This window comes from Lutra lutra, chromosome 18 (genome assembly GCF_902655055.1).
Source record: "Lutra lutra chromosome 18, mLutLut1.2, whole genome shotgun sequence".
NCBI lineage: Eukaryota > Metazoa > Chordata > Mammalia > Carnivora > Mustelidae > Lutra > Lutra lutra.
In genome coordinates this window covers 12,366,198-12,376,828 of record NC_062295.1, presented here as the reverse complement: position 1 = coordinate 12,376,828, position 10,631 = coordinate 12,366,198, and the positions used below count along the sequence as shown (strand labels likewise).

Below are 10,631 nucleotides of genomic sequence, written 5' to 3'. Positions count from 1 at the left end.
TTTTTCTTTTCATCTTTTGCTTGTGGGTGGAGGTGGGGATGGCAAATTGGGAAAAATAAAAAGTTCCCTTTCCCGAACAATTCCCAGCATTCGGGGGCTCCTGCCTCGCACTTTGCAAAGTTCAAAAAATCCCCTTTCTTTACCCTTCACGCAGCACGGCCAACCCCGTATCCAGCCAGTGGGAGGCAAATAAAATAGAAGCCGGGCGGGGAGGTGCCAATTCACAACCCCCCTCCCCCCACCCCCTCCGTGGGGAGGAAGCGGTTAAAATCCGTGCAGTGCTCTTGACCGGGCCAAGCCATTCTCAAGCATCCCCTGTAGACGCTGGCCGCTCGCCCCCTTTCTCTGGGAATCAGAGTCTCGGTGACTGTCCCAGAGCAGGGAAGGCGGGTGAGACACCTGCCCTGAAGCCTTCTACCTCGAGCTCTGCAGCCCCCTGCGCTCCCGCTCCGCGTGCGCCCCCCTCCCCGCGCAGTCGCAGGTGCGCCCTAGGGCCCGCACTGAAGCCGCGCTTCCCGGGCCCTGCAGGGGGCGCTGCGGAGGGAGCAGTTTGGGACCCTCCCTCCCACTCCCCCTGGGCGGCCTCCCCTCTCCCTCCCGCGGGCAGCTCCGGGTCTATAAAGAGAGGCATCCCGGGCCAACCGGGAGATTTGGACTCCCCTGCCTGGGAGGTGTGCCAGATCTGAGCTCTCCACCCAGTTTCTTCTCCGCTGTCCCCCCAGTTGGGAGATCTGTAAGTAGGGTGGTCCTGGGGTGGGGGTGGGTCAATGGGGTAGGGGGTTTGAGGGTCCCACGGGGCATCCTACAAGGGCTGGGGAGCCGTGAGGTGTTTTGGTTGTCGTCCTCTCAAGGACTATGGGGAGGAAGTAGGGATTCCCAATTTTCATTTCTCTGCCCCAGTCAGCCTAGGTTTTCCTCAAACCAGCATCTCCCAAGGTTGTCAATGATAAATACCTCCTTGGGGGTCCTTTCTAAAGACAAATGCCCAGGCTCACCTCCAGTTACACTTGAATCTCCAGAAACAAAAACAAAAACAAAAACAAAAAACTTAAAAAAAAAAAAAAGAGGCGTTCTATACTGTTCTTATAAGGTAAATCTGGGAGATGTGACCCCTTACAGTCTCAAAGGACCAACTTCCTAAGCTTCTAACTTTGATTTTAGGCACAGATAAAACGCAAATGAACTTCACTGAAAAGCCGCTTCCAGGCACAGAGGTGGGCAAAGTAATGCTCCAGGTGTATTCGGAAGCAAGGCTAGTTCTGTTGAGAATGTGTTAAATGAGTCAAAAACACATGGGCAGATGCTCTGCAGAAAGAGGAGTGTTTTTCACCATGTAAAGGATGTGCTTGTTGATATCCCTGGAGAGGTAGGGCTGGTTATGATCCAATGTATTTCTTACAAGCCCAGTTTTCTTCCAGACCCCTTCACTCCAGAGTAAAAAAAAAAAGAAAAAAAAAAAATCTTATCCAGGCTAATCCCAGGGGCTTCAAATACCCAGACAGATGCCAGAGCCTCAATTTGCATCCATGACCCGCAGGTGGATTAGGTAAGAAGGTTCTGGGATTGTCTGCAGAGCAGCTGATACAAATGCTGCTCTTAACATTGCACAAAGTGGGCACACCTGTTGCAGTTTCCTCCCTGTGCAGAGAGCTGGTGGGGATTTTGCTGTTTGAGGAAAGGCACCATTCAAAGCCACGCTGGTCAAGAAGTCAGAGAAAGTGTTTAGAAACCCAAGACAGACAGTGTTTAGTTCCAGTATTAAGAACCAATCGATAAAATTGCAAAGTGGCCAGGGTTTGGCAAAGGGAAAGTGGGCAGACTGTGAGTCAACCTACGTGCATAGTTGTGTTTTCTTTGGTCTTTCTGGATGGGTTTTGTTTTCTTAAAGATGCTGGACTGAAAGGCATTGGATGGATAGCAGTGTGTGACAGAGGATGTTGAATCTCTGTGGAAGGAAGTCTTTCTTCCGAGCGTTTCCAGGGAGATAGCCACCCAGCCTGGTGGGATATGTATGTACCAGGCACTGTAGCCATGTTTGATGTAATTTAGCTCCTTGAATCACCGCAATAATCTTTTAAGGGAGGCTCATGATGCCCATTTCGTAAAAAGGCAGCTGGGGCTCAGAGAGGTTCAGTAACTTGTCCGGCGTCACACAGCTTGTAATTGGTGGAGCCCGTTCCTGGGTATGTCTCATGCCAAGGCCATAGCCTTGAACCCACCATCTTTTGTCTTTACGAAAACTCTTTTTGGAGTTAGGTTTCTGGGGGCGACCAGCTGCTTCCAGGAAGGCAAGGTTTTATCATCTTCTCTTTGAAGAAAACAAATGGACCTTTTGTAAATTTAAAATGTGTTGTTTGTCCCCCACCCAGGGGTGGGGGTGGTGGGCCGTCCGGGCTGCCATCCCAAGGGTCCAACCCATGAACCAGCTGGGCTTCCCACAAGAAGCTTCTAGGGCTCGCCTGGTACACACCGTGTTTTTTTATTTTCGCTTCTGAAATAGACGTGTTATTCCGTACAAGGTATTTGTTATGGGTTTGTTATCATTACTTTTCTGTCCAGGGGCTGAGATTGAGGCAAACATGCCCATGTATGGTAGCGTTTTCCACGAGGCCATCCCCAGCTCGCTTGCAAATTAGCGTTCTATGATCGCTTTGTTGGTTGAGACTCTGGGGATTTCTTGGCCCTTGTTCTTCCCATTTGGGAACAAGTGGGGGAGCCTGGAGAAGGAGGCCTTGGGGAGAGAAGGGGGAAGACTTTTGCCTGCTCCTCTCTTATTTACAGGTTTTATTTATTTAAGGAACTTTTTTTTTTTTTGACCACTCATGTTTCTTAAGCTACTGCTTTTCAAGGTGGGAATAGAAAACAGAATTTCTGGTTCTGTAAAAAATTAATTACCTTTGTGAGACCCTATTGCATGGGGGTTTAATAACTCCAAGGCTTCACAAAGTCTACAAGGAGTCCTTTCCAGTCCGTTGATGAATTTCTCTAACACTCCACAGTCAGGTCCCTTCATTCACACGCAGGTCCCCTACTGCCCCCTTCTCCCCGTCTACCTCTGGCACTGTCTCATCTGCCCTTCCCTCTTCCCGGAGCTCTGGCTCTGGAAGGTTCAGCCAAACCAGCTCATCAGAATCCTGCCTGTTCATCAATTGCCGATGACCTGAGTCCCCTTCTCGGCATTTGGCTCTTGTCATTGACCAAATCACTTAGCCAGATGAGGACCTGTCATCTTAAGGAAGGGAAGAGGACCAGGTCTGGAGGCTGTGACGTCCAATGTCAAGGCGCTGGCCGATTCCATTCTTGGTTTGAAGAAGGGTGCCTTCTTGCTGTGTGTTCACATGACCTTTCCTGAAAGTTTTATTTTTTCCGCGGCGGGGGGTGTCTCTTCTTTCTGCAGAACATTGGATCCAAACAGGTGGATTTTCTGTTGTAGGCACAACCATGTAATTCTGAAATCAGATAGGCATCAGATTTTTCTGGAAAACCAAGTCCAGTATTAAATCCCCTGGAATCCTAGAATGTCAAGAGCAAATTTAGAAATCACCCACCTTGGACTTGGCAAACCTCAGTTTTCCCATCTGAAAAACGGGGTGGGGAAGAGCTAATGAGCACTTTTGCCAGCCAACCTGCTAAGCTCTTCACTGGCATCATTTTACTGATTTTACAACAACGCTTTGGAGGAGATATTATTATTGGCCCCTTTTTACTTTCGTGCTCTGAGTAACTTGCTCAAGATAGCTTGCCTGACTGTTGAGAAGGAATGGATTCTGCAGATCTAGGCCTTTCTAACTCTAGAGCCCAAGGGATTACCCTGTTGGGAGGATTAAGTGGGATAATGCCAATAAAGGCTTTAACATAGTGCCTGGTCCCTGGTCAACTTCAGTGGACACTTACTTATAACGCACCTGACCAGAGACCTTAAGGATTTTGCTTAATGTGGGAGAACTGGTACTTGGGGGGGAACCAGAATGCCTGCCTCTGCTGTGGCCTTTCTGTAAAGGAGAAACTTTCCCCTGATTTTCCTTTTGGATCATGTCTCCATAAATCCTATTTGCCCTAAAGGTGGTTGCTAGAATCTTCTGCTTCAGTATGGCCACACTTCCTCAACTGTGCCAAGAACACCGCACATTCCAGTGCTCTTGGCCTATTTGTGATTTTTTAAAAAAGATTATTTATTTATTTATCTATTCGACAGACATCACAAGTAGGCAGAGAGGCAGGCAGAGAGAGAGAGGAGAAAGCAGGCTCCCTGCTGAGCAGAGAACCCGATACTGGACTCGATTCCAGGACCCTGGGATCATGACCTGAGCAGAGGCTTTAACCCACTGAGCCACCCAGGTGCCCCCATTTGTGATTTGTGTAGGGTCGAGATGGCATCCTTGAGGCACTCCCCATGAACCGAAACCTGTCTGACTTTTATAGGGGCTCTTTTGCTCCCTGGGGTCTCTGCTCTCCACCCCTGACCTATAAAGAATTTAACCATGGCCACACATCAGAGGAAAGGCTGAGTCTGAAGAAGACCGTGCAGGGATCCAAAGGAAATTTTGTAAGAGTGCCCGTTGTTCTAGCCGTGGGGAGTCCCATACCTTGGATTTGAATCAGTTAAGCAGCTTGGAAGGAAACGCCCTCATGAAAAGTCCCCAAGAAAGGGCGGCAGGACCCTCCCCTTGCTCACTCATGCAGCCTTGAACTTGCCATTTCCCATTCCTTCCTTACGCGGACCAGCAAAGTATGCAGCAGATGATACAGAACCTCAAAAGGGCCAACCTTTGAGACCCCTGGGGTCACGATTGTCATTCCCCAGGCTCCAGGTAGAATGCCCTTCTCCCTGGTCCCCTTCCTCCTCGTCCCCGAAGTGATCAAGGTTAGTGTATTCTCATAGATCTTTCGAAAACCTTTCTACCTCAGATTTCCTTTTGTTACACAAATATTGGCATTCTGGAAATTGGACCTTTTTTTTTTTTTTTTCAGTTAGTCCTAGATCTCCTGCATCTTTCTATATTAGCATGTTTTGGCATTTTGAAAAATCAGCTGCGTAATACTCTATTGTTTGAAAGTCTAGCTTCTTACAGAAACAACCACTTACGGAAACATTACCAGCTGCTTACCATCACTTCTCTGAAGAGTGCTTCAGGGACCATCCTTGTATCTATTTTTGTCTAATTACATGGGTTTATCAGATAAATTCCCAGCAATTCAATGGCTAAGTCAAAGGGTATGCACATTTATTTTTATTTTTTGTTTTTGACAGAGAGAGTGAGTGTGGTGGGAGAGGGGCAGCGGGAGAGAAGGAGAGAGCAGGGGAGGGGATGATGGAAAGGAAGAGAGAATCTTAAGTAGGCTCTATGCCCAGCACTGAGCCCAACACAGGGCTCGATCTCACGACCCTGAGATCATGACCTGAAGCCGAAATCAAGAGCCGGATGCTTCTGTGACCAAGCCATCCAGGCGCCCCGGCAGGCACATTTAAAATAGATAGATATTGAGAAATGTCTGTCCCATTTGAGACTGTCCATTTATTGTAAGCTGCGTTATGCCAGGATCGTAAGCTACAGAGTACAATGGGGCTGTTAGGGCCAGAAGTGACCAGTTCTCTCTATCCCAAAACTGTTCTGCATAGGAGCTATGATGTCTCCTGCTCACCCAGTTTCTCTTGCTAGGGGAGAAAAATGAGTTTGCTCTCTGAACTAAAACCCTTCCTTCCGGAGTTACTCTAAACACAGTATCTAAATGAGTTAGATGTTGAAAGCAACACAGAGCTGATAGTTTCATTGCCCATCTTTTATCTGTTACAGTGAGGAGGGATTTCCTCAGGACCCTCTGGAGGTGGGGGGTGTGGCATGGGGGCCAGGCCGTGCGGGCCAGGCCATGTGCAAGGAAGAGCTTTTCTGCTAAGAGTAGATTGGGTGTCATGCAGATCCGGATTTAAATCCTGGCTCCAGCTTTTACCAGTGAAGACCTTTAATGTAGTTTACTTTCCAGGATCTCTGTAATATTAAAGGAATAATAAATGATGCTCACCTTGCCGGACACTTAGGACACACAATGAGCTGGTATATTTAATAAAGGCCCCACCCCAGGGCACCTGGGTGGCTCACTTGGTGAAGCGGCTGCCTTTGGGGGGATGGAGCCCCATGTAGGGCTCCCTGCTCAGTGGGGAGTCTGCTTCCCCCTCTCCTGCTCCCTCCGCTGGGCGCGCTCTCTCTCTCTCTGTCAAATAAAGAAAATTTTTTTTTAAACTTCTTAAAAAATTAACAATAATAATAATAATAGATGGCCCAACCCCATACCCCATGAATAGAAGGGGCCCAGTAATGATGGTGGCTATTATTAGTAACAGAGGTAGAGTCCAGTGGCCTTGTGGGGACAGCTTGGGGCTGGGAGCACTGGTGTGTTGAGGGAGCCTGGTCCCACTTCTACTTCCTTCTGCTCCTACTTGAGAGCTCCTCCCACACCTGGGCTAGGCCTTGACCTCGTTTCTCTGATGCAGAAGTCCTTCCAGCAGGTGGCTTATGCCCTAGATCGGGCTCAGAGGACATTCAGCTTTGTGTGAAAGGGGCAGGGTTTGTTTTAATTTGAGGGGGTGGCGCTCTCGTACCTAAACACAGACTTGTGGGTCTGTTGGCCCTCTGGCCGTGCAGGGCGCACATTCTCACCGGGTGATCCTACCTGGAGTTAAGGAGCTGCGGCCATCTTTAGGCAGAGTGGGAGGTCCCCCAGCCACCTGGAGCCTGGGTCACTCTACATTGCCCTCTGACCCCGGGGACATTTAGGTTTGTGTCTCTGGTCCCAGCTCCCGAGCCAGCAGCTGGGCAATGAAATCTTCAGGGAAGCTGTCAAGCAGGCGTGGTGATGTGCAAATCCTATACGATTTGGGCCCTGGGGTATTTTACTCATTTTTTATTGGTGCGGAAACAGAAAGGGCAAGATCTTTTACCCCTGCTTTCCCCTGGGGAAAATAAAGCCAACGTGAAAACACACGAGAGCCCCTGGACAGTCTTAATGGGTCCAATTTCAACCCTTTGGTATCCACGGATATCATAAAATGTGAGTGTCAGGCCAGCCCCTTCTTCCCCCTTCCCACACATGAAAAAGGCAAGGCTCAGAGAGGCAGGGGGACTTGCCCAGAGTCACCCAGCAAATGCGTAGCAGAACTGGGACTTGTAACCTTGTGGTGTCGCAGAGGCTAGCCGACAGCTTGTTGGAGCTCAGAGAACGAAACTGTGTGAGGTTGGCAAGGAAGCTGGGGCTGTGTCCACGTTGGACACACTCAGCGGTGTTGGATGCTGCTGATGCTGAGCACGAGAGTCCTTTGTTCTTATCAAAAGGCTTGAGAGCAGCCCTTGACGAATGAACTGTACTGAGTGTCCATCAGTCCTCTGCAGCACTACCCTGGTGACCTTTCTGACCCTGAAGCTAATGCAGGGCGTGGGAGGAGGGGACGGTGGGGGACGGAGGAATCTCTTGGAGGCCCAGCAATCTGGGAGTCTGTCTCTTGTCTGACTCATGTCTTCATTTCACCTGTGTGACCTTCTGCACTTGGCCTTCCAAGCTGGTGGGGATGACGTAGCGACTGTCTTCCGCTTTCCTTGTCTTCCTAAGAGAACCCCTGTGTTTGCTCTTAAGCGGTGATTCGCACTGGGGACAGTTTCGAGCATCTGGCGATGTCTAGAGGCCTTTTGGCTGCCACAGCAGATAGGAGGAGTGGCTGCTGGTCTGTAGCAGGTAGAGAACAAGGATGCTGAGAACATCCTCTAATGCACAAGGCAGCCTCATCCCCCACCAAAGAATGATCAGTGCCCAATGTCCCCAGCACCAAGGTTGAAAACCCCTGCTTGAAATGAAGGGCCGCAGCCAGGAGCAGGAGACCAGCTTTTGTTTCCATGTAGCAGGAGGAGAACCCTCTCACTGGGATCCTGCTCCCTGACTGCTCCTCTGATTTTGCTAGCTGCTTTTTTTTTTTTTTTTAAGATTTTATTTATTTATTTGATAGAGATCATAAGTAAGCAGAAGCAGGCAGAGAGCGAGGGAGAAGTAGGCTCCCTGTTGAGCAGAGAGCCCAATGCAGGGCTCAATGCAGGGCTGGATCCCAGGACCCTGAGATCATGACCTGAGCCGAAGGCAGAGGCTTAACCCACTGAGCCACCCAGGCGCCCTGCCAGCTGCTTTTTATTTCTCCCTGTGTCTCCTCCCCTAATGCCTGATGTGAGACTTTGTGCTGAGGAGCCAGGATCCCAAATTTTGAAGACACAAGGCTCTGGGTACATGCTGGGGCATAGCCTTTTAACGATGAAGCCAACTTACCCGGAGGCTTCGACACTGATGGGGGACCTTTCTCAGGCACGCCTGTATTTCCCAGAGCCCTCAAGTGCTCTGCCTGTTTCAAAGAAGGCGAACAGAGCAGAAGAGGTCATCTTGGAAATACACCTTTATTCAGGGTCCACTGTAGCTGGCTGTGCCACGATGGGCAAGTGGCAACCTCTCTGTGCCCATTTCCTCGTCTGTAAGCCAGAGTTAATGGTGTACCTTGGTGTTGTATGAGGGGATTAAATGAGATGATACCAGGTACCCAATAAAGATTTAGCAGCTGTGAGTACTAATAGTATTATCAATTTGTTAGGCTCACTGAATTTTCTTAAGGGCAAATCTGTAGGATTTCATCCATGTTTGGTGGGAAAAGAGGTCTGTGGCCAAATGTTTTGGGGAGCCCTAGGTCCAAAGGCATAAAATCGTCTTTGGGAGTCAGGACCTGTTAACCTCTTGGATGTCCTGATACATGGTCTCTCTATGGCAGAGGTGGGAGGGCGGTGGGAGCTTGGGGGAGTGGGATGAGGGGGGCGGGGAGTAGCACTTTTCAAGTGACTTTAACCACAGAATTTTTTTTTTTTTTTTTGGAAGGGTATCTCAACTTCCCTGAATCCCACCCAACCCCCACCTCTACTATTTCAAGGGACTAGGGTTCCAAGGAACACACTCTGGGAAATGCCATTCCAGGGTGAAGCCAGGCTTCTCTTTGCTTCGACCAAAGCAGATGTCACACTTCATAACTGCTGGAAGCATCAAAGCCCTGAGAAGTGAGCCGCTTCTCTCCTTTTTTGGCTAGAGACAGACTCTCTGCACTTGATCTTGTTTGGGTTTCTGAGTCCTGGATGAGACAGGGTTCCTGGTGATGGGGATTCCTCTGTCCTTTCGTTTTTCTCTTGTATTATGTTTGCTGTTTTTCTGACCTGTAAGGCGGTTGACCTACATCGCCATCGGAAAGAGCCCATTTAGTTGTCACTTGAACTGTGCCCTTGATAGGTGAAGGTGGTCAATTTTATGTGTATTTCCTCGTGAAGATAAAAAAAAAAAAAAGGAAACCACAATTTTTCATGGACGTGTGTACTTTGTATCAGAAAAGTACTCATAATTTGGGTACGTAGCGGAATGAATGGTCACAAAATGATCACGTCCCTGTTCCCGGCACACAGATTAAGAAGGTCCTGCTCTTCCAGCTAAGATGTCTGATGTCTATCACCGTAGGATGTAGCTTTGCCTGGTTTTGAACCTCCTATAAACAGAATCCCACAGTACATCCTTTTGGTGTCTCCCTTCTTCATTCAAGTGTGTGCGTGAGATTTTTTTCTTACTGCGGTGTAGAGCCGACGTTCCCTCCATCTCACTGGGGTCCCATTTTGAATGTTGATAATGTGCCAGGAACTGCGTCAGGTCCTTTCAAGGGTCAGATCTTTTACTGCACATTCTCCGTTGAGCTCCAGACAAGCCCATCCGGCTCTTGTGGGAGGCAGAGGGGCACAGGCTCTGGAATCAGACGTGGGCTCAGGACCTGGTTCTGCCGTGTGACCTCAGGCAGATCGCTTCATCTCTCTGAGCCTCTGTTTCCATATCTGTAAGATGGAGCTGAGTGTAACAGCCAGTCCTAAGGCTGTGCTGTTGTTCCCTGGTGGTCCTGCATGTGAGCCACTCAGCCCAGGCCCTGGACGGGGAATGTGAGTGTTAACACTCCCTGCGGGTGTACAGAGAACTTGACCCTGGGGATGACATACAGGCCTAACGGGAAATGGTGTGGGATACTGACACTGCTTACACATAGATGAGAACTGTACAAATTTTATGTAGTAATGTTTTTCATTTTAAAGAAAAATGTCAAACAGAACAGCATAGCCCATCTGTAGGCATCCAGCCCTCAACCCCTTGCTTGTCAAGCAGCTACAGCTACTTCCGACTATCTCAGAAAGGAAGGGCCTCTAAATAGTTTTTTGAAGTTCATTCACTTAAAGTCCTGTCCATACCCCACGTGTGGCTCGAACTCACGACCCCCCCGAGATCAAGAGTCACATGCTCCTCCCACCGAGCCAGCCAGGCGCCCCAGGAAAGTACCCTAAATAGATGAAATCATGGTACCATTGTTGCTCTGAAAAGTTGAACAAATTCCCTAATATAAAGGATATTAAACTGATGTTCAGATTTTCTTGATCGTCTCCTACATTTTTGGGACGGGTTGTCGGAATTTCATTTTTTCTCACAATTGCCTTCAATTTTGCAAAGCTTCCCATGAAAGGTGTGGCTTTTCAGAAATGCGAAATGTGCCCTTATTTCTGATTTGCCCTGGTATGTGTGTGTTAGGGGGA

At 48.9% G+C, this 10,631-nt stretch overlaps 1 protein-coding gene across 4 annotated transcripts in view; it reads left to right on the top strand.

Annotated features, from left to right (window-relative positions):
• Positions 1 to 615: 615 nt before the first annotated feature.
• MYH11 (myosin heavy chain 11) overlaps positions 616 to 10,631 on the top strand; it is a 111,043-nt gene continuing 101,027 nt past the window's right edge. For all 4 annotated transcript variants that reach the window (XM_047714670.1, XM_047714669.1, XM_047714673.1 and 1 more), the window contains exon 1: positions 616 to 733. The gene's annotated coding sequence lies outside the window, so the exon portion shown is untranslated. The remainder of the gene's footprint in view (positions 734 to 10,631) is intronic.